Source organism: Saccoglossus kowalevskii, chromosome 10 (genome assembly GCF_978046115.1).
Source record: "Saccoglossus kowalevskii chromosome 10, keSacKowa6.1, whole genome shotgun sequence".
Lineage (NCBI taxonomy): Eukaryota > Metazoa > Hemichordata > Enteropneusta > Harrimaniidae > Saccoglossus > Saccoglossus kowalevskii.
In genome coordinates, this window is record NC_140650.1 from 6,219,907 (window position 1) to 6,244,954 (window position 25,048).

Here is a 25,048-nt window from a genome sequence, read left to right on the forward strand (position 1 = left end):
TATGCATTATCAGCTCAGTTTGACTCAATTGCGGAGTATGCATTATTAGCTCAGTTTGACTCAATTGGGTAGTATGCATTGTCAGCTCAGTTTGACTCAATTGGGTAGTATGCATTGTCAGCTCAGTTTGACTCAATTGGGTAGTATGCATTGTCAGCTCAGTTTGACTCAATTGGGTAGTATGCATTGTCAGCTCAGTTTGACTCAATTGGGGAATATGCATTGTCAGCTCAGTTTGACTCAATTGGGTAGTATGCATTGTCAGCTCAACTTGACTCCATTGGGTAGTATGCATTGTCAGTTAGTTTGACTCAATTGGGTAGTATGCATTGTCAGCTCAATTTGACTCAATTGGGTAGCATGCATTATCAGCTCAGTTTGACTCAATTGCGGAGTATGCATTATTAGCTCAGTTTGACTCAATTGGGTAGTATGCATTGTCAGCTCAGTTTGACTCAATTGGGTAGTATGCATTATCAGCTCAGTTTGACTCAATTGGGGAATATGCATTGTCAGCTCAGTTTGACTCAATTGGGGAATATGCATTGTCAGCTCAGTTTGACTCAATTGGGCAGTATGCATTGTCAGCTCAACTTGACTCCATTGGGTAGTATGCATTGTCAGTTAGTTTGACTCAATTGGGTAGTATGCATTGTCAGCTCAGTTTGACTCAATTGGGTAGTATGCATTGTCAGCTCAGTTTGACTCAATTGGGTAGTATGCATTGTCAGCTCAGTTTGACTCAATTGCGGAGTATGCATTATCAGCTCAGTTTGACTCAATTGGGTAGTATGCATTATCAGCTCAGTTTGACACAATTGGGTAGTATGCATTATCAGCTCAGTTTGACTCAATTGGGTAGTATGCATTGTCAGCTCAGTTTGACCTGTATGCGTTGTCAGCTCAGTTTGACTTGTAAGCATTGTCAGCTCAGTTTGACTCAATTGAGTAGTATGCATTGTCAGCTCAGTTTGACTCAATTGGGTAGTATGCATTGTCAGCTCAGTTTGACTCAATTGAGTAATATGCATTGTCAGCTCAGTTTGACTCAATTGGGTAGTATGCATTATCAGCTCAGTTTGACTCAATTGGGTAGTATGCATTGTCAGCTTAGTTTGACTCAATTGGGTAGTATGCATTGTCAGCTCAGTTTGACTCAAATTGTGTAGTATGCATTGTCAGCTCAGTTTGACTCAATTGGGTAGTATGCATTATCAGCTTGGTTTGACTCAATTGGGTAGTATGCATTGCCAGTTCAACTTGACTCCATTGGGTAGTATGCATTGTCAGTTAGTTTGACTCAATTGGGTAGTATGCATTATCAGCTCAGTTTGACTCAATTGGGGAATGTGCATTGTCGGCTCAGTTTGACTCAATTGGGTAGCATGCATTATCAGCTCGGTTTGACTCAATTGGGTAGTATGCATTGTCAGCTCAACTTGACTCCATTGGGTAGTATGCATTGTCAGTTAGTTTGACTCAATTGGGTAGTATGCATTATCAGCTCAGTTTGACTCAATTGGGGAATATGCATTGTCAGCTCAGTTTGACTCAATTGGGGAATATGCATTGTCAGCTCAGTTTGACTCAATTGGGTAGCATGCATTATCAGCTCAGTTTGACTCAATTGCGGAGTATGCATTATCAGCTCAGTTTGACTCAATTGGGTAGTATGCATTATCAGCTCAGTTTGACTCAATTGGGTAGTATGCATTATCAGCACAGTTTGACTCAATTGGATAGTATGCATTGTCAGCTCAGTTTGACTCAATTGGGTAATATGCATTGTCAGCTCAGTTTGACTTGTATGCATTGTCAGCTCAGTTTGACTCAATTGGATAGTATGCATTGTCAGCTCAGTTTGACTCAATTGAGTAATATGCATTGTCAGCTCAGTTTGACTTGTATGCATTGTCAGCTCAGTTTGACTCAATTGGGTAGTATGCATTGTCAGCTCAGTTTGACTCAATTGGATAGTATGCATTGTCAGCTCAGTTTGACTCAATTGAGTAGTATGCATTGTCAGCTCAATTTGACTCAATTGGGTAGTATGCATTGTCAGCTCAGTTTGACTCAATTGAGTAATATGCATTGTCAGCTCAGTTTGACTCAATTGGGTAGTATGCACTATCAGCTCAGTTTGACTCAATTGGGTATTATGCATTGTCAGCTTAGTTTGACTCAATTGGGTAGTATGCATTATCAGCTCAGTTTGACTCAATTGGGTAGTATGCATTATCAGCTCAGTTTGACTCAATTGGGTAGTATGCATTGTCAGCTCAGTTTGACTCAAATTGTGTAGTATGCATTGTCAGCTCAGTTTGACTCAATTGAGTAATATGCATTGTCAGCTCAGTTTGACTCAATTGGGTAGTATGCATTATCAGCTCAGTTTGACTCAAATTGTGTAGTATGCATTGTCAGCTCAGTTTGACTCAATTGGGTAGTATGCATTATCAGCTTGGTTTGACTCAATTGGGTAGTATGCATTGCCAGTTGAACTTGACTCCATTGGGTAGTATGCATTGTCAGTTAGTTTGACTCAATTGGGTAGTATGCATTATCAGCTCAGTTTGACTCAATTGGGGAATGTGCATTGTCGGCTCAGTTTGACTCAATTGGGTAGCATGCATTATCAGCTCAGTTTGACTCAATTGGGTAGTATGCATTATCAGCTCAGTTTGACTCAATTGGGTAGTATGCATTATCAGCTCAGTTTGACTCAATTGGGTAGTATGCATTGTCAGCTTACTGTGACTCAATTGGGTAGTATGCATTGTCAGCTCACTGTGACTCAATTCGGTAGTATGCATTGTCAGCTCACTGTGACTCAATTCGGTAGTATGCTGTATATCAGGTATGGTTCACCATTGGGTTGTGGTATATATGTGGTAGGGCTGTATATCAGGTATGGTTCACCATTGGGTTGTGGTGTATATGGGGTAGGGCTGTATATCAGCTATGGTTCACCATTGGGTTGTGGTATATATGTGGTAGGGCTGTATATCAGGTATGGTTCACCATTGGGTTGTGGTATATATGTGGTAGAGCTGTATATCAGGTATGGTTCACCATTGGGTTGTGGTATATATGTGGTAGGGCTGTATATCAGGTATGGTTCACCATTGGGTTGTGGTATATATGTGGTAGGGCTGTATGTCAGCTATGGTTCACCATTGGATTGTGGTATATATGTTGTAGGGCTGTATATCAGGTATGGTTCACCATTGGGTTGTGGTATATATGTGGTAGGGCTGTACATCAGGTATGGTTCACCATTGGGTTGTGGTATATATGTGGTAGGGCTGTATATCAGGTACGGTTCACCATTGGGTTGTGGTATATATGTGGTAGGGCTGTACATCAGGTATGGTTCACCATTTGGTTGTGACATATGTGGTAGGGCTGTACATCAGGTATGGTTCACCATTGGGTTGTGGTATATATGTGGTAGGGCTGTACATCAGGTATGGTTCACCATTGGGTTGTGACATATGTGGTAGGGCTGTACATCAGGTATGGTTCACCATTGGGTTGTGGTATATATGTGGTAGGGCTGTACATCAGGTATGGTTCACCATTGGGTTGTGGTATATATGTGGTAGGGCTGTACATCAGGTATGGTTCACCATTGGGTTGTGAAATATGTGGCAGGGCTGTACATCAGGTATGGTTCACCATTGGGTTGTGGTATATACGTGGTAAGGCTGTATATCAGGTATGGTTCACCATTTGGTTGTGACATATGTGGTAGGGCTGTACATCAGGTATGGTTCACCATTGGGTTGTGGTATATATAGGGTAGGGCTGTATATCAGATATGGTTCACCATTGAGTTGTGGTATATGTGGTAGGGCTGTATATCATTGATGGTTCACCATTGGGTTGTGGTATATGGGGTAGGGCTGTATATCATTGATGGTTCACCATTGAGTTTTGGTATATATGTGGTTGGGCTGTATATCAGGTATGGTTCACCATTGGGTTGTGGTGTATGTGGTAGGGCTGTATATCATTGATGGTTCACCATTGGGTTGTGGTATATGTGGTAGGGCTCTATATCAGGTATGGTTCACCATTGGGTTGTGGTATATATGTGGTAGAGATGTACATCAGGTTTGGTTCACCATTGGATTGTGGTATATATGGGGTAGGGCTGTATATCAGGTATGGTTCACATTTGGGTTGTGGTATATATGGGGTGGGGCTGTACATCAGGTTTGGTTCACCATTGGATTGTGGTATATATCGGGTAGGGCTGTATGTCAGGTATAGTTCACCATTGGGTTGTGGTATATATGGGGTAGGGCTGTATATCAGGTTTGGTTCACCATTGGGTTGTGGTATATGTGGGGTAGGGCTGTATATCAGGTATGGTTCACCATTGGGTTGTGGTATATATGGGGCAGGGCTGTATATCAGGTATGGTTCACCATTGGGTTGTGGTATATGTGGTAGGGCTGTATATCATTGATGGTTCACCATTGGGTTGTGGTATATGGGGTAGGGCTGTATATCAGGTATGGTTCACCATTGGGTTGTGGTATATATGGGGTAGGGCTGTATATCAGGTTTGGTTCACCATTGGGTTGTGGTATATGTGGGGTAGGGCTGTATATCAGGTATGGTTCACCATTGGGTTGTGGTATATATGGGGCAGGGCTGTATATCAGGTATGGTTCACTATTGGGTTGTGGCATATGTGGGGTAGGGCTGTACATCAGGTATGGTTCACCATTGGGTTGTGGTATATATGTGGTAAGGCTGTATATCAGGTATGGTTCACCATATGGTTGTGACATATGTGGTAGGGCTGTACATCAGGTATGGTTCACCATTGGGGTGTGGTATATATAGGGTAGGGCTGTATATCAGATATGGTTCACCATTGAGTTGTGGTATATGTGGTAGGGCTGTATATCATTGATGGTTCACCATTGGGTTGTGGTATATGGGGTAGGGCTGTATATCATTGATGGTTCACCATTGGGTTGTGGTATATATGTGGTTGGGCTGTATATCAGGTATGGTTCACCATTGGGTTGTGGTATATGTGGTAGGGCTGTATATCATTGATGGTTCACCATTGGGTTGTGGTATATGTGGTAGGGCTGTATATCAGGTATGGTTCACCATTGGGTTGTGGTATATATGTGGTAGAGATGTACATCAGGTTTGGTTCACCATTGGATTGTGGTATATATGGGGTAGGGCTGTATATCAGGTATGGTTCACCATTGGGTTGTGGTATATATGGGGTGGGGCTGTACATCAGGTTTGGTTCACCATTGGATTGTGGTATATATGGGGTAGGGCTGTATGTCAGGTATAGTTCACCATTGGGTTGTGGTGTATGTGCTAGGGCTGTATATCAGGTATGGTTCACCATTGGGTTGTGGTGTATGTGGGGTAGGGCTGTATATCAGGTATGGTTCACCATTGGGTTGTGGTATATATGGGGTAGGGCTGTATATCAGGTTTGGTTTACCATTGGGTTGTGGTATATATGGGGTAGGGCTGTATATCAGGTATTGTTCACCATTGGGTTGTTGTGTATGTGGGGTAGGGCTGTATATCAGGTATGGTTCACCATTGGTTTGTGGTATATGGGGTAGGGCTGTATATCAGGTTTGGTTCACCATTGGGTTGTGGTATATGTGGGGTAGGGCTGTATATCAGGTATGGTTCACCATTGGGTTGTGGTATATATGGGGTAGGGCTGTATATCAGGTATGGTTCACCATTGGGTTGTGGTATATATGGGGTAGGGCTGTATATCAGGTACGGTTCACCATTGGGTTGTGGCATATGTGGGGTAGGGCTGTATATCAGGTATGGTTCACCATTGGGTTGTGGTATATATGGGGTATGGCTGTATATCAGGTATGGTTCATCATTGGGTTGTGGTGTATGTGGGGTAGGGCTGTATATCAGGTACGGTTCACCATTGGGTTGTGGTATATATGTGGTAGGGCTGTACATCAGGTATGGTTCACCATTGGGTTGTGACATATGTGGTAGGGCTGTACATCAGGTATGGTTCACCATTGGGTTGTGGTATATATGTGGTAGGGCTGTACATCAGGTATGGTTCACCATTGGGTTGTGACATATGTGGTAGGGCTGTACATCAGGTATGGTTCACCATTGGGTTGTGGTAAATATGTGGTAGGGCTGTACATCAGGTATGGTTCACCATTGGGTTGTGAAATATGTGGTAGGGCTGTACATCAGGTATGGTTCACCATTGGGTTGTGGTATATATGTGGTAGGGCTGTATATCAGGTACGGTTCACCATTGGGTTGTGGTATATATGTGGTAGGGCTGTACATCAGGTATGGTTCACCATTTGGTTGTGACATATGTGGTAGGGCTGTACATCAGGTATGGTTCACCATTGGGTTGTGGTATATATGTGGTAGGGCTGTACATCAGGTATGGTTCACCATTGGGTTGTGACATATGTGGTAGGGCTGTACATCAGGTATGGTTCACCATTGGGTTGTGGTATATATGTGGTAGGGCTGTACATCAGGTATGGTTCACCATTGGGTTGTGGTATATATGTGGTAGGGCTGTACATCAGGTATGGTTCACCATTGGTTTGTGAAATATGTGGCAGGGCTGTACATCAGGTATGGTTCACCATTGGGTTGTGGTATATACGTGGTAAGGCTGTATATCAGGTATGGTTCACCATTTGGTTGTGACATATGTGGTAGGGCTGTACATCAGGTATGGTTCACCATTGGGTTGTGGTATATATAGGGTAGGGCTGTATATCAGATATGGTTCACCATTGAGTTGTGGTATATGTGGTAGGGCTGTATATCATTGATGGTTCACCATTGGGTTGTGGTATATGGGGTAGGGCTGTATATCATTGATGGTTCACCATTGAGTTTTGGTATATATGTGGTTGGGCTGTATATCAGGTATGGTTCACCATTGGGTTGTGGTGTATGTGGTAGGGCTGTATATCATTGATGGTTCACCATTGGGTTGTGGTATATGTGGTAGGGCTCTATATCAGGTATGGTTCACCATTGGGTTGTGGTATATATGTGGTAGAGATGTACATCAGGTTTGGTTCACCATTGGATTGTGGTATATATGGGGTAGGGCTGTATATCAGGTATGGTTCACATTTGGGTTGTGGTATATATGGGGTGGGGCTGTACATCAGGTTTGGTTCACCATTGGATTGTGGTATATATCGGGTAGGGCTGTATGTCAGGTATAGTTCACCATTGGGTTGTGGTATATATGGGGTAGGGCTGTATATCAGGTTTGGTTCACCATTGGGTTGTGGTATATGTGGGGTAGGGCTGTATATCAGGTATGGTTCACCATTGGGTTGTGGTATATATGGGGCAGGGCTGTATATCAGGTATGGTTCACCATTGGGTTGTGGTATATGTGGTAGGGCTGTATATCATTGATGGTTCACCATTGGGTTGTGGTATATGGGGTAGGGCTGTATATCAGGTATGGTTCACCATTGGGTTGTGGTATATATGGGGTAGGGCTGTATATCAGGTTTGGTTCACCATTGGGTTGTGGTATATGTGGGGTAGGGCTGTATATCAGGTATGGTTCACCATTGGGTTGTGGTATATATGGGGCAGGGCTGTATATCAGGTATGGTTCACTATTGGGTTGTGGCATATGTGGGGTAGGGCTGTACATCAGGTATGGTTCACCATTGGGTTGTGGTATATATGTGGTAAGGCTGTATATCAGGTATGGTTCACCATATGGTTGTGACATATGTGGTAGGGCTGTACATCAGGTATGGTTCACCATTGGGGTGTGGTATATATAGGGTAGGGCTGTATATCAGATATGGTTCACCATTGAGTTGTGGTATATGTGGTAGGGCTGTATATCATTGATGGTTCACCATTGGGTTGTGGTATATGGGGTAGGGCTGTATATCATTGATGGTTCACCATTGGGTTGTGGTATATATGTGGTTGGGCTGTATATCAGGTATGGTTCACCATTGGGTTGTGGTATATGTGGTAGGGCTGTATATCATTGATGGTTCACCATTGGGTTGTGGTATATGTGGTAGGGCTGTATATCAGGTATGGTTCACCATTGGGTTGTGGTATATATGTGGTAGAGATGTACATCAGGTTTGGTTCACCATTGGATTGTGGTATATATGGGGTAGGGCTGTATATCAGGTATGGTTCACCATTGGGTTGTGGTATATATGGGGTGGGGCTGTACATCAGGTTTGGTTCACCATTGGATTGTGGTATATATGGGGTAGGGCTGTATGTCAGGTATAGTTCACCATTGGGTTGTGGTGTATGTGCTAGGGCTGTATATCAGGTATGGTTCACCATTGGGTTGTGGTGTATGTGGGGTAGGGCTGTATATCAGGTATGGTTCACCATTGGGTTGTGGTATATATGGGGTAGGGCTGTATATCAGGTTTGGTTTACCATTGGGTTGTGGTATATATGGGGTAGGGCTGTATATCAGGTATTGTTCACCATTGGGTTGTTGTGTATGTGGGGTAGGGCTGTATATCAGGTATGGTTCACCATTGGTTTGTGGTATATGGGGTAGGGCTGTATATCAGGTTTGGTTCACCATTGGGTTGTGGTATATGTGGGGTAGGGCTGTATATCAGGTATGGTTCACCATTGGGTTGTGGTATATATGGGGTAGGGCTGTATATCAGGTATGGTTCACCATTGGGTTGTGGTATATATGGGGTAGGGCTGTATATCAGGTACGGTTCACCATTGGGTTGTGGCATATGTGGGGTAGGGCTGTATATCAGGTATGGTTCACCATTGGGTTGTGGTATATATGGGGTATGGCTGTATATCAGGTATGGTTCATCATTGGGTTATGGTGTATGTGGGGTAGGGCTGTATATCAGTTACGGTTCACCATTGGGTTGTGGTATATATGTGGTAGGGCTGTACATCAGGTATGGTTCACCATTGGGTTGTGACATATGTGGTAGGGCTGTACATCAGGTATGGTTCACCATTGGGTTGTGGTATATATGTGGTAGGGCTGTACATCAGGTATGGTTCACCATTGGGTTGTGACATATGTGGTAGGGCTGTACATCAGGTATGGTTCACCATTGGGTTGTGGTAAATATGTGGTAGGGCTGTACATCAGGTATGGTTCACCATTGGGTTGTGAAATATGTGGTAGGGCTGTACATCAGGTATGGTTCACCATTGGGTTGTGGTATATATGTGGTAAGGCTGTATATCAGGTATGGTTCACCATTTGGTTGTGACATATGTGGTAGGGCTGTACATCAGGTATGGTTCACCATTGGGTTGTGGTATATATAGGGTAGGGCTGTATATCAGATATGGTTCACCATTGAGTTGTGGTATATGTGGTAGGGCTGTATATCATTGATGGTTCACCATTGGGTTGTGGTATATGGGGTAGGGCTGTATATCATTGATGGTTCACCATTGGGTTTTGGTATATATGTGGTTGGGCTGTATATCAGGTATGGTTCACCATTGGGTTGTGGTGTATGTGGTAGGGCTGTATATCATTGATGGTTCACCATTGGGTTGTGGTATATGTGGTAGGGCTGTATATCAGGTATGGTTCACCATTGGGTTGTGGTATATATGTGGTAGAGATGTACATCAGGTTTGGTTCACCATTGGATTGTGGTATATATGGGGTAGGGCTGTATATCAGGTATGGTTCACCATTGGGTTGTGGTATATATGGGGTGGGGCTGTACATCAGGTTTGGTTCACCATTGGATTGTGGTATATATCGGGTAGGGCTGTATGTCAGGTATAGTTCACCATTGGGTTGTGGTGTATGTGCTAGGGCTGTATATCAGGTATGGTTCACCATTGGGTTGTGGTGTATGTGGGGTAGGGCTGTATATCAGGTATGGTTCACCATTGGGTTGTGGTATATATGGGGTAGGGCTGTATTTCAGGTTTGGTTTACCATTGGGTTGTGGTATATATGGGGTAGGGGTGTATATCAGGTATGGTTCACCATTGGGTTGTGGTGTATGTGGGGTAGGGCTGTATATCAGGTATGGTTCACCATTGGGTTGTGGTATGTGGTATGGCTGTATATCAGGTATGGTTCACCATTGGGTTGTGGTATATATGGGGTGGGGCTGTACATCAGGTTTGGTTCACCATTGGATTGTGGTATATATCGGGTAGGGCTGTATGTCAGGTATAGTTCACCATTGGGTTGTGGTGTATGTGCTAGGGCTGTATATCAGGTATGGTTCACCATTGGGTTGTGGTGTATGTGGGGTAGGGCTGTATATCAGGTATGGTTCTCCATTGGGTTGTGGTATATATGGGGTAGGGCTGTATTTCAGGTATGGTTCACCATTGGGTTGTGGTGTATGTGGGGTAGGGCTGTATATCAGGTATGGTTCACCATTGGGTTGTGGTATATATGGGGTAGGGCTGTATTTCAGGTTTGGTTTACCATTGGGTTGTGGTATATATGGGGTAGGGGTGTATATTGGGTATGGTTCACCATTGGGTTGTGGTATATATGTGGTAGAGATGTACATCAGGTTTGGTTCACCATTGGATTGTGGTATATATGGGGTAGGGCTGTATATCAGGTATGGTTCACCATTGGGTTGTGGTATATATGGGGTGGGGCTGTACATCAGGTTTGGTTCACCATTGGATTGTGGTATATATCGGGTAGGGCTGTATGTCAGGTATAGTTCACCATTGGGTTGTGGTGTATGTGCTAGGGCTGTATATCAGGTATGGTTCACCATTGGGTTGTGGTGTATGTGGGGTAGGGCTGTATATCAGGTATGGTTCTCCATTGGGTTGTGGTATATATGGGGTAGGGCTGTATTTCAGGTTTGGTTTACCATTGGGTTGTGGTATATATGGGGTAGGGCTGTATATCAGGTATGGTTCACCATTGGGTTGTGGTGTATGTGGGGTAGGGCTGTATATCAGGTATGGTTCACCATTGGGTTGTGGTATATATGGGGTAGGGCTGTATATCAGGTTTGGTTCACCATTGGGTTGTGGTATATGTGGGGTAGGGCTGTATATCAGGTATGGTTCACCATTGGGTTGTGGTATATATGGGGTAGGGCTGTATATCAGGTATGGTTCACCATTGGGTTGTGGCATATGTGGGGTAGGGCTGTACATCAGGTATGGTTCACCATTGGGTTGTGGTATATAAGTGGTAAGGCTGTATATCAGGTATGGTTCACCATTTGGTTGTGACATATGTGGTAGGGCTGTACATCAGGTATGGTTCGCCATTGGGGTGTGGTATATATAGGGTAGGGCTGTATATCAGATATGGTTCACCATTGAGTTGTGGTATATGTTGTAGGGCTGTATATCATTGATGGTTCACCATTGGGTTGTGGTATATGGGGTAGGGCTGTATATCATTGATGGTTCACCATTGGGTTGTGGTATACATGTGGTTGGGCTGTATATCAGGTATGGTTCACCATTGGGTTGTGGTATATGTGGTAGGGCTGTATATCATTGATGGTTCACCATTGGGTTGTGGTATATGTGGTAGAGCTGTATATCAGGTATGGTTCACCATTGGGTTGTGGTATATATGTGGTAGAGATGTACATCAGGTTTGGTTCACCATTGGATTGTGGTATATATGGGGTAGGGCTGTATATCAGGTATGGTTCACCATTGGGTTGTGGTATATATGGGGTGGGGCTGTACATCAGGTTTGATTCACCATTGGATTGTGGTATATATGGGGTAGAGCTGTATGTCAGGTATAGTTCACCATTGGGTTGTGGTGTATGTGCTAGGGCTGTATATCAGGTATGGTTCACCATTGGGTTGTGGTGTATGTGGGGTAGGGCTGTATATCAAGTATGGTTCACCATTGGGTTGTGGTATATATGGGGTAGGGCTGTATATCAGGTTTGGTTTACCATTGGGTTGTGGTATATATGGGGTAGGGCTGTATATCAGGTATTGTTCACCATTGGGTTGTTGTGTATGTGGGGTAGGGCTGTATATCAGGTATGGTTCACCATTGGGTTGTGGTATATATGGGGTAGGGCTGTATATCAGGTTTGGTTCACCATTGGGTTGTGGTATATGTGGGGTAGGGCTGTATATCAGGTATGGTTCACCATTGGGTTGTGGTATATATGGGGTAGGGCTGTATATCAGGTATGGTTCACCATTGGGTTGTGGCATATGTGGGCTAGGGCTGTATATCAGGTATGGTTCACCATTGGGTTGTGGTATATATGGGGTATGGCTGTATATCAGGTATGGTTCACCATTGGGTTGTGGTGTATGTGGGGTAGGGCTGTATATCAGCTATAGTTCACCATTGGGTTGTGGTATATGTGTGGTAGGGCTGTATATCAGGTATGGTTCACCATTGGGTTGTGGTATATATGTGGTAGGGCTGTATATCAGATATGGTTCGCCATTGGGTTGTGGTATATGTGGTAGGGCTGTATATCAGGTGTGGTTCACCATTGGGTTGTGGTATATATGTGATAGGGCTGTATATCAGCTATGTTGCACCATTGGGTTGTGGTATATATGGGGTAGGGCTGTATATCAGGTATGGTTCACCATTGGGTTGTGGTGTATGTGGTAGGGCTGTATATCAGGTATGGTTCACCATTGGGTTGTGGTATATATGTGGTAGGGCTGTATATTGGGTATGGTTCACCATTGGGTTGTGGTATATATGAGGTAGGGCTGTATATCAGGTTTAGTTCACCATTGGGTTGTGGTATATATGTTGTAGGGCTATATATCAGGTTTGGTTCACCATTGGGTTGTGGTATATATGAGGTAGGGCTGTACATCAGGTATGGTTCACCATTGGGTTGTGGTATATATGTTGTAGGGCTGTATATCAGGTTTGGTTCACCATTGGGTTGTGGTATATATGTTGTACGGCTATATATCAGGTTTGGTTCACCATCGGGTTGTGGTATATATGAGGTAGGGCTGTATATCAGGTTTGGTTCACCATTGGGTTGTGGTATATATGTGGTAGGGCTGTATATCAGGTATGGTTCACCATTGGGTTGTGATATATATGTGGTAGGGCTGTATATCAGGTATGGTTCACCATTGGGTTGTGGTATATATGTTGTAGGGCTGTATATTGGGTATGATTCACCATTTGGTTGTGGTATATATGGGTAGGGCTGTATATCAGGTTTGGTTCACCACTGGATTGTGATATATATGTGGTAGGGCTGTATATCAGGTATGGTTCACCATTGGGTTGTGGTATATATGAGGTAGGGCTGTATATCAGGTTTGGTTCACCACTGGGTTGTGATATATATGTGGTAGGGCTGTATATCAGGTATGGTTCACCATTGGGTTAAGGTATATATGTTGTAGGGCTGTATATTGCATATGATTCACCATTGGGTTGTGGTATATTTGGGGTAGGGCTGTATGTCAGGTATGGTTCACCATTGGGTTGTGGTGTATGTGGTCGGGCTGTATATCAGGTATGGTTCACCATTGGGTTGTGGTATATATGGGATAGGGCTGTATATCAGGTATGGTTCACCATTGGGTTGTGGTGTATGTGGTAGGGCTATATATCAGGTATGGTTCACCATTGGGTTGTGGTATATATGTGGTAGGGCTGTATATTGGGTATGGTTCACCATTGGGTTGTGGTATATATGAGGTAGGGCTGTATATCAGGTTTAGTTCACCATTGGGTTGTGGTATATATGTTGTAGGGCTATATATCAGGTTTGGTTCACCATTGGGTTGTGGTGTATGTGGGGTAGGGCTGTATATCAGGTATGGTTCACCATTGGGTTGTGGTATATATGGGGTAGGGCTGTATATCAGGTTTGGTTTACCATTGGGTTGTGGTATATATGGGGTAGGGCTGTATATCAGGTATTGTTCACCATTGGGTTGTTGTGTATGTGGGGTAGGGCTGTATATCAGGTATGGTTCACCATTGGGTTGTGGTATATATGGGGTAGGGCTGTATATCAGGTTTGGTTCACCATTGGGTTGTGGTATATGTGGGGTAGGGCTGTATATCAGGTATGGTTCACCATTGGGTTGTGGTATATATGGGGTAGGGCTGTATATCAGATATGGTTCACCATTGGGTTGTGGCATATGTGGGGTAGGGCTGTATATCAGGTATGGTTCACCATTGGGTTGTAGTATATATGGGGTATGGCTGTATATCAGGTATGGTTCACCATTGGGTTGTGGTATATATGGGGTAGGGCTGTATATCAGGTATGGTTCACCATTGGGTTGTGGTGTATGTGGAATAGGGCTGTATATCAGGTTTGGTTCACCATTAGGTTGTGGTATATATGGGGTAGGGCTGTATATCAGATATGGTTCACCATTGGGTTGTGGTGTATGTGGGGTAGGGCTTTATATCAGCTATAGTTCACCATTGGGTTGTGGTATATGTGTGGTAAGGCTGTATATCAGGCATGGTTCACCATTGGGTTGTGGTATATATGTGGTAGGGCTGTATATCAGATATGGTTCGCCATTGGGTTGTGGTATATGTGGTAGGGCTGTATATCAGGTGTGGTTCACCATTGGGTTGTGGTATATATGTGGTAGGGCTGTATATCAGCTATGTTGCACCATTGGGTTGTGGTATATATGGGGTAGGGCTGTATATCAGGTATGGTTCACCATTGGGTTGTGGTGTATGTGGTAGGGCTGTATATCAGGTATGGTTCACCATTGGGTTGTGGTATATATGCGGTAGGGCTGTATATTGGGTATGGTTCACCATTGGGTTGTGGCATATGTGGGGTAGGGCTGTATATCAGGTATGGTTCACCATTGGGTTGTGGTATATATGGGGTATGGCTGTATATCAGGTATGGTTCACCATTGGGTTGTGGTGTATGTGGGGTAGGGCTGTATATCAGCTATAGTTCACCATTGGGTTGTGGTATATGTGTGGTAGGGCTGTATATCAGGTATGGTTCACCATTGGGTTGTGGTATATATGTGGTAGGGCTGTATATCAGATATGGTTCGCCATTGGGTTGTGGTATATGTGGTAGGGCTGTATATCAGGTGTGGTTCACCATTGGGTTGTGGTATATATGTGATAGGGCTGTATATCAGCTATGTTGCACCATTGGGTTGTGGTATATATGGGGTAGGGCTGTATATCAGGTATGGTTCACCATTGGGTTGTGGTGTATGTGGTAGGGCTGTATATCAGGTATGGTTCACCATTGGGTTGTGGTATATATGTGGTAGGGCTGTATATTGGGTATGGTTCACCATTGGGTTGTGGTATATATGAGGTAGGGCTGTATATCAGGTTTAGTTCACCATTGGGTTGTGGTATATATGTTGTAGGGCTATATATCAGGTTTGGTTCACCATTGGGTTGTGGTATATATGAGGTAGGGCTGTACATCAGGTATGGTTCACCATTGGGTTGTGGTATATATGTTGTAGGGCTGTATATCAGGTTTGGTTCACCATTGGGTTGTGGTATATATGTTGTACGGCTATATATCAGGTTTGGTTCACCATCGGGTTGTGGTATATATGAGGTAGGGCTGTATATCAGGTTTGGTTCACCATTGGGTTGTGGTATATATGTGGTAGGGCTGTATATCAGGTATGGTTCACCATTGAGTTGTGGTATATATGTGGTAGGGCTGTATATCAGGTATGGTTCACCATTGGGTTGTGGTATATATGTTGTAGGGCTGTATATTGGGTATGATTCACCATTTGGTTGTGGTATATATGGGTAGGGCTGTTTATCAGGTTTGGTTCACCACTGGATTGTGATATATATGTGGTAGGGCTGTATATCAGGTATGGTTCACCATTGGGTTGTGGTATATATGAGGTAGGGCTGTATATCAGGTTTGGTTCACCACTGGGTTGTGATATATATGTGGTAGGGCTGTATATCAGGTATGGTTCACCATTGGGTTAAGGTATATATGTTGTAGGGCTGTATATTGCATATGATTCACCATTGGGTTGTGGTATATTTGGGGTAGGGCTGTATGTCAGGTATGGTTCACCATTGGGTTGTGGTGTATGTGGTCGGGCTGTATATCAGGTATGGTTCACCATTGGGTTGTGGTATATATGGGGTAGGGCTGTATATCAGGTATGGTTCACCATCGGGTTGTGGTGTATGTGGTAGGGCTATATATCAGGTATGGTTCACCATTGGGTTGTGGTATATATGTGGTAGGGCTGTATATTGGGTATGGTTCACCATTGGGTTGTGGTATATATGAGGTAGGGCTGTATATCAGGTTTAGTTCACCATTGGGTTGTGGTATATATGTTGTAGGGCTATATATCAGGTTTGGTTCACCATTGGGTTGTGGTGTATGTGGGGTAGGGCTGTATATCAGGTATGGTTCACCATTGGGTTGTGGTATATATGGGGTAGGGCTGTATATCAGGTTTGGTTTACCATTGGGTTGTGGTATATATGGGGTAGGGCTGTATATCAGGTATTGTTCACCATTGGGTTGTTGTGTATGTGGGGTAGGGCTGTATATCAGGTATGGTTCACCATTGGGTTGTGGTATATATGGGGTAGGGCTGTATATCAGGTTTGGTTCACCATTGGGTTGTGGTATATGTGGGGTAGGGCTGTATATCAGGTATGGTTCACCATTGGGTTGTGGTATATATGGGGTAGGGCTGTATATCAGATATGGTTCACCATTGGGTTGTGGCATATGTGGGGTAGGGCTGTATATCAGGTATGGTTCACCATTGGGTTGTGGTATATATGGGGTATGGCTGTATATCAGGTATGGTTCACCATTGGGTTGTGGTATATATGGGGTAGGGCTGTATATCAGGTATGGTTCACCATTGGGTTGTGGTGTATGTGGGATAGGGCTGTATATCAGGTTTGGTTCACCATTAGGTTGTGGTATATATGGGGTAGGGCTGTATATCAGATATGGTTCACCATTGGGTTGTGGTGTATGTGGGGTAGGGCTTTATATCAGCTATAGTTCACCATTGGGTTGTGGTATATGTGTGGTAGGGCTGTATATCAGGTATGGTTCACCATTGGGTTGTGGTATATATGTGGTAGGGCTGTATATCAGATATGGTTCGCCATTGGGTTGTGGTATATGTGGTAGGGCTGTATATCAGGTGTGGTTCACCATTGGGTTGTGGTATATATGTGGTAGGGCTGTATATCAGCTATGTTGCACCATTGGGTTGTGGTATATATGGGGTAGGGCTGTATATCAGGTATGGTTCACCATTGGGTTGTGGTATATATGGGGTAGGGCTGTATATCAGGTATGGTTCACCATTGGGTTGTGGTATATATGGGGTATGGCTGTATATCAGGTATGGTTCACCATTGGGTTGTGGTATATATGGGGTAGGGCTGTATATCAGATATGGTTCACCATTGGGTTGTGGTATATGTGTGGTAGGGCTGTATATCAGGTATGGTTCACCATTGGGTTGTGGTATATATGTGGTAAGGCTGTATATCAGGTATGGTTCACCATTGGGTTGTGGTATATATGTGGTAGGGCTGTATATCAGATATGGTTCGCCATTGGGTTGTGGTATATGTGGTAGGGCTGTATATCAGGTGTGGTTCACCATTGGGTTGTGGTATATATGTGGTAGGGCTGTATATCAGCTATGTTGCACCATTGGGTTGTGGTATATATGGGGTAGGGCTGTATATCAGGTATGGTTCACCATTGGGTTGTGGTGTATGTGGTAGGGCTGTATATCAGGTATGGTTCACCATTGGGTTGTGGTATATATGTGGTAGGGCTGTATATTGGGTATGGTTCACCATTGGGTTGTGGCATATGTGGGGTAGGGCTGTATATCAGGTATGGTTCACCATTGGGTTGTGGTATATATGGGGTATGGCTGTATATCAGGTATGGTTCACCATTGGGTTGTGGTGTATGTGGGGTAGGGCTGTATATCAGCTATAGTTCACCATTGGGTTGTGGTATATGTGTGGTAGGGCTGTATATCAGGTATGGTTCACCATTGGGTTGTGGTATATATGTGGTAGGGCTGTATATCAGATATGGTTCGCCATTGGGTTGTGGTATATGTGGTAGGGCTGTATATCAGGTGTGGTTCACCATTGGGTTGTGGTATATATGTGATAGGGCTGTATATCAGCTATGTTGCACCATTGGGTTGTGGTATATATGGGGTAGGGCTGTATATCAGGTATGGTTCACCATTGGGTTGTGGTGTATGTGGTAGGGCTGTATATCAGGTATGGTTCACCATTGGGTTGTGGTATATATGTGGTAGGGCTGTATATTGGGTATGGTTCACCATTGGGTTGTGGTATATATGAGGTAGGGCTGTATATCAGGTTTAGTTCACCATTGGGTTGTGGTATATATGTTGTAGGGCTATATATCAGGTTTGGTTCACCATTGGGTTGTGGTATATATGAGGTAGGGCTGTACATCAGGTATGGTTCACCATTGGGTTGTGGTATATATGTTGTAGGGCTGTATATCAGGTTTGGTTCACCATTGGGTTGTGGTATATATGTTGTACGGCTATATATCAGGTTTGGTTCACCATCGGGTTGTGGTATATATGAGGTAGGGCTGTATATCAGGTTTGGTTCACCATTGGGTTGTGGTATATATGTGGTAGGGCTGTATATCAGGTATGGTTCACCATTGAGTTGTGGTATATATGTGGTAGGGCTGTATATCAGGTATGGTTCACCATTGGGTTGTGGTATATATGTTGTAGGGCTGTATATTGGGTATGATTCACCATTTGGTTGTGGTATATATGGGTAGGGCTGTTTATCAGGTTTGGTTCACCACTGGATTGTGATATATATGTGGTAGGGCTGTATATCAGGTATGGTTCACCATTGGGTTGTGGTATATGTGTGGTAGGGCTGTATATCAGGTATGGTTCACCATTGGGTTGTGGTATATATGTGGTAGGGCTGTATATCAGATATGGTTCGCCATTGGGTTGTGGTATATGTGGTAGGGCTGTATATCAGGTGTGGTTCACCATTGGGTTGTGGTATATATGTGATAGGGCTGTATATCAGCTATGTTGCACCATTGGGTTGTGGTATATATGGGGTAGGGCTGTATATCAGGTATGGTTCACCATTGGGTTGTGGTGTATGTGGTAGGGCTGTATATCAGGTATGGTTCACCATTGGGTTGTGGTATATATGTGGTAGGGCTGTATATTGGGTATGGTTCACCATTGGGTTGTGGTATATATGAGGTAGGGCTGTATATCAGGTTTAGTTCACCATTGGGTTGTGGTATATATGTTGTAGGGCTATATATCAGGTTTGGTTCACCATTGGGTTGTGGTATATATGAGGTAGGGCTGTACATCAGGTATGGTTCACCATTGGGTTGTGGTATATATGTTGTAGGGCTGTATATCAGGTTTGGTTCACCATTGGGTTGTGGTATATATGTTGTACGGCTATATATCAGGTTTGGTTCACCATCGGGTTGTGGTATATATGAGGTAGGGCTGTATATCAGGTTTGGTTCACCATTGGGTTGTGGTATATATGTGGTAGGGCTGTATATCAGGTATGGTTCACCATTGAGTTGTGGTATATATGTGGTAGGGCTGTATATCAGGTATGGTTCACCATTGGGTTGTGGTATATATGTTGTAGGGCTGTATATTGGGTATGATTCACCATTTGGTTGTGGTATATATGGGTAGGGCTGTTTATCAGGTTTGGTTCACCACTGGATTGTGATATATATGTGGTAGGGCTGTATATCAGGTATGGTTCACCATTGGGTTGTGGTATATATGAGGTAGGGCTGTATATCAGGTTTGGTTCACCACTGGGTTGTGATATATATGTGGTAGGGCTGTATATCAGGTATGGTTCACCATTGGGTTAAGGTATATATGTTGTAGGGCTGTATATTGCATATGATTCACCATTGGGTTGTGGTATATTTGGGGTAGGGCTGTATGTCAGGTATGGTTCACCATTGGGTTGTGGTGTATGTGGTCGGGCTGTATATCAGGTATGGTTCACCATTGGGTTGTGGTATATATGGGGTAGGGCTGTATATCAGGTATGGTTCACCATCGGGTTGTGGTGTATGTGGTAGGGCTATATATCAGGTATGGTTCACCATTGGGTTGTGGTATATATGTGGTAGGGCTGTATATTGGGTATGGTTCACCATTGGGTTGTGGTATATATGAGGTAGGGCTGTATATCAGGTTTAGTTCACCATTGGGTTGTGGTATATATGTTGTAGGGCTATATATCAGGTTTGGTTCACCATTGGGTTGTGGTGTATGTGGGGTAGGGCTGTATATCAGGTATGGTTCACCATTGGGTTGTGGTATATATGGGGTAGGGCTGTATATCAGGTTTGGTTTACCATTGGGTTGTGGTATATATGGGGTAGGGCTGTATATCAGGTATTGTTCACCATTGGGTTGTTGTGTATGTGGGGTAGGGCTGTATATCAGGTATGGTTCACCATTGGGTTGTGGTATATATGGGGTAGGGCTGTATATCAGGTTTGGTTCACCATTGGGTTGTGGTATATGTGGGGTAGGGCTGTATATCAGGTATGGTTCACCATTGGGTTGTGGTATATATGGGGTAGGGCTGTATATCAGATATGGTTCACCATTGGGTTGTGGCATATGTGGGGTAGGGCTGTATATCAGGTATGGTTCACCATTGGGTTGTGGTATATATGGGGTATGGCTGTATATCAGGTATGGTTCACCATTGGGTTGTGGTATATATGGGGTAGGGCTGTATATCAGGTATGGTTCACCATTGGGTTGTGGTGTATGTGGGATAGGGCTGTATATCAGGTTTGGTTCACCATTAGGTTGTGGTATATATGGGGTAGGGCTGTATATCAGATATGGTTCACCATTGGGTTGTGGTGTATGTGGGGTAGGGCTTTATATCAGCTATAGTTCACCATTGGGTTGTGGTATATGTGTGGTAGGGCTGTATATCAGGTATGGTTCACCATTGGGTTGTGGTATATATGTGGTAGGGCTGTATATCAGATATGGTTCGCCATTGGGTTGTGGTATATGTGGTAGGGCTGTATATCAGGTGTGGTTCACCATTGGGTTGTGGTATATATGTGGTAGGGCTGTATATCAGCTATGTTGCACCATTGGGTTGTGGTATATATGGGGTAGGGCTGTATATCAGGTATGGTTCACCATTGGGTTGTGGTATATATGGGGTAGGGCTGTATATCAGGTATGGTTCACCATTGGGTTGTGGTATATATGGGGTATGGCTGTATATCAGGTATGGTTCACCATTGGGTTGTGGTATATATGGGGTAGGGCTGTATATCAGATATGGTTCACCATTGGGTTGTGGTATATGTGTGGTAGGGCTGTATATCAGGTATGGTTCACCATTGGGTTGTGGTATATATGTGGTAAGGCTGTATATCAGGTATGGTTCACCATTGGGTTGTGGTATATATGTGGTAGGGCTGTATATCAGATATGGTTCGCCATTGGGTTGTGGTATATGTGGTAGGGCTGTATATCAGGTGTGGTTCACCATTGGGTTGTGGTATATATGTGGTAGGGCTGTATATCAGCTATGTTGCACCATTGGGTTGTGGTATATATGGGGTAGGGCTGTATATCAGGTATGGTTCACCATTGGGTTGTGGTGTATGTGGTAGGGCTGTATATCAGGTATGGTTCACCATTGGGTTGTGGTATATATGTGGTAGGGCTGTATATTGGGTATGGTTCACCATTGGGTTGTGGCATATGTGGGGTAGGGCTGTATATCAGGTATGGTTCACCATTGGGTTGTGGTATATATGGGGGTATGGCTGTATATCAGGTATGGTTCACCATTGGGTTGTGGTGTATGTGGGGTAGGGCTGTATATCAGCTATAGTTCACCATTGGGTTGTGGTATATGTGTGGTAGGGCTGTATATCAGGTATGGTTCACCATTGGGTTGTGGTATATATGTGGTAGGGCTGTATATCAGATATGGTTCGCCATTGGGTTGTGGTATATGTGGTAGGGCTGTATATCAGGTGTGGTTCACCATTGGGTTGTGGTATATATGTGATAGGGCTGTATATCAGCTATGTTGCACCATTGGGTTGTGGTATATATGGGGTAGGGCTGTATATCAGGTATGGTTCACCATTGGGTTGTGGTGTATGTGGTAGGGCTGTATATCAGGTATGGTTCACCATTGGGTTGTGGTATATATGTGGTAGGGCTGTATATTGGGTATGGTTCACCATTGGGTTGTGGTATATATGAGGTAGGGCTGTATATCAGGTTTAGTTCACCATTGGGTTGTGGTATATATGTTGTAGGGCTATATATCAGGTTTGGTTCACCATTGGGTTGTGGTATATATGAGGTAGGGCTGTACATCAGGTATGGTTCACCATTGGGTTGTGGTATATATGTTGTAGGGCTGTATATCAGGTTTGGTTCACCATTGGGTTGTGGTATATATGTTGTACGGCTATATATCAGGTTTGGTTCACCATCGGGTTGTGGTATATATGAGGTAGGGCTGTATATCAGGTTTGGTTCACCATTGGGTTGTGGTATATATGTGGTAGGGCTGTATATCAGGTATGGTTCACCATTGAGTTGTGGTATATATGTGGTAGGGCTGTATATCAGGTATGGTTCACCATTGGGTTGTGGTATATATGTTGTAGGGCTGTATATTGGGTATGATTCACCATTTGGTTGTGGTATATATGGGTAGGGCTGTTTATCAGGTTTGGTTCACCACTGGATTGTGATATATATGTGGTAGGGCTGTATATCAGGTATGGTTCACCATTGGGTTGTGGTATATATGAGGTAGGGCTGTATATCAGGTTTGGTTCACCATTGAGTTGTGGTATATATGTGGTAGGGCTGTATATCAGGTATGGTTCACCATTGGGTTGTGGTATATATGAGGTAGGGCTGTATATCAGGTATGGTTCACCATTGGGTTGTGATATATATGTGGTAGGGCTGTATATCAGGTATGGTTCACCATTGGGTTAAGGTATATATGTTGTAGGGCTGTATATTGCATATGATTCACCATTGGGTTGTGGTATATTTGGGGTAGGGCTGTATGTCAGGTATGGTTCACCATTGGGTTGTGGTATATATGTTGTACGGCTATATATCAGGTTTGGTTCACCATCGGGTTGTGGTATATATGAGGTAGGGCTGTATATCAGGTTTGGTTCACCATTGGGTTGTGGTATATATGTGGTAGGGCTGTATATCAGGTATGGTTCACCATTGAGTTGTGGTATATATGTGGTAGGGCTGTATATCAGGTATGGTTCACCATTGGGTTGTGGTATATATGTTGTAGGGCTGTATATTGGGTATGATTCACCATTTGGTTGTGGTATATATGGGTAGGGCTGTTTATCAGGTTTGGTTCACCACTGGATTGTGATATATATGTGGTAGGGCTGTATATCAGGTATGGTTCACCATTGGGTTGTGGTATATATGAGGTAGGGCTGTATATCAGGTTTGGTTCACCACTGGGTTGTGATATATATGTGGTAGGGCTGTATATCAGGTATGGTTCACCATTGGGTTAAGGTATATATGTTGTAGGGCTGTATATTGCATATGATTCACCATTGGGTTGTGGTATATTTGGGGTAGGGCTGTATGTCAGGTATGGTTCACCATTGGGTTGTGGTGTATGTGGTCGGGCTGTATATCAGGTATGGTTCACCATTGGGTTGTGGTATATATGGGGTAGGGCTGTATATCAGGTATGGTTCACCATCGGGTTGTGGTGTATGTGGTAGGGCTATATATCAGGTATGGTTCACCATTGGGTTGTGGTATATATGTGGTAGGGCTGTATATTGGGTATGGTTCACCATTGGGTTGTGGTATATATGAGGTAGGGCTGTATATCAGGTTTAGTTCACCATTGGGTTGTGGTATATATGTTGTAGGGCTATATATCAGGTTTGGTTCACCATTGGGTTGTGGTGTATGTGGGGTAGGGCTGTATATCAGGTATGGTTCACCATTGGGTTGTGGTATATATGGGGTAGGGCTGTATATCAGGTTTGGTTTACCATTGGGTTGTGGTATATATGGGGTAGGGCTGTATATCAGGTATTGTTCACCATTGGGTTGTTGTGTATGTGGGGTAGGGCTGTATATCAGGTATGGTTCACCATTGGGTTGTGGTATATATGGGGTAGGGCTGTATATCAGGTTTGGTTCACCATTGGGTTGTGGTATATGTGGGGTAGGGCTGTATATCAGGTATGGTTCACCATTGGGTTGTGGTATATATGGGGTAGGGCTGTATATCAGATATGGTTCACCATTGGGTTGTGGCATATGTGGGGTAGGGCTGTATATCAGGTATGGTTCACCATTGGGTTGTGGTATATATGGGGTATGGCTGTATATCAGGTATGGTTCACCATTGGGTTGTGGTATATATGGGGTAGGGCTGTATATCAGGTATGGTTCACCATTGGGTTGTGGTGTATGTGGGATAGGGCTGTATATCAGGTTTGGTTCACCATTAGGTTGTGGTATATATGGGGTAGGGCTGTATATCAGATATGGTTCACCATTGGGTTGTGGTGTATGTGGGGTAGGGCTTTATATCAGCTATAGTTCACCATTGGGTTGTGGTATATGTGTGGTAGGGCTGTATATCAGGTATGGTTCACCATTGGGTTGTGGTATATATGTGGTAGGGCTGTATATCAGATATGGTTCGCCATTGGGTTGTGGTATATGTGGTAGGGCTGTATATCAGGTGTGGTTCACCATTGGGTTGTGGTATATATGTGGTAGGGCTGTATATCAGCTATGTTGCACCATTGGGTTGTGGTATATATGGGGTAGGGCTGTATATCAGGTATGGTTCACCATTGGGTTGTGGCATATGTGGGGTAGGGCTGTATATCAGGTATGGTTCACCATTGGGTTGTGGTATATATGGGGTATGGCTGTATATCAGGTATGGTTCACCATTGGGTTGTGG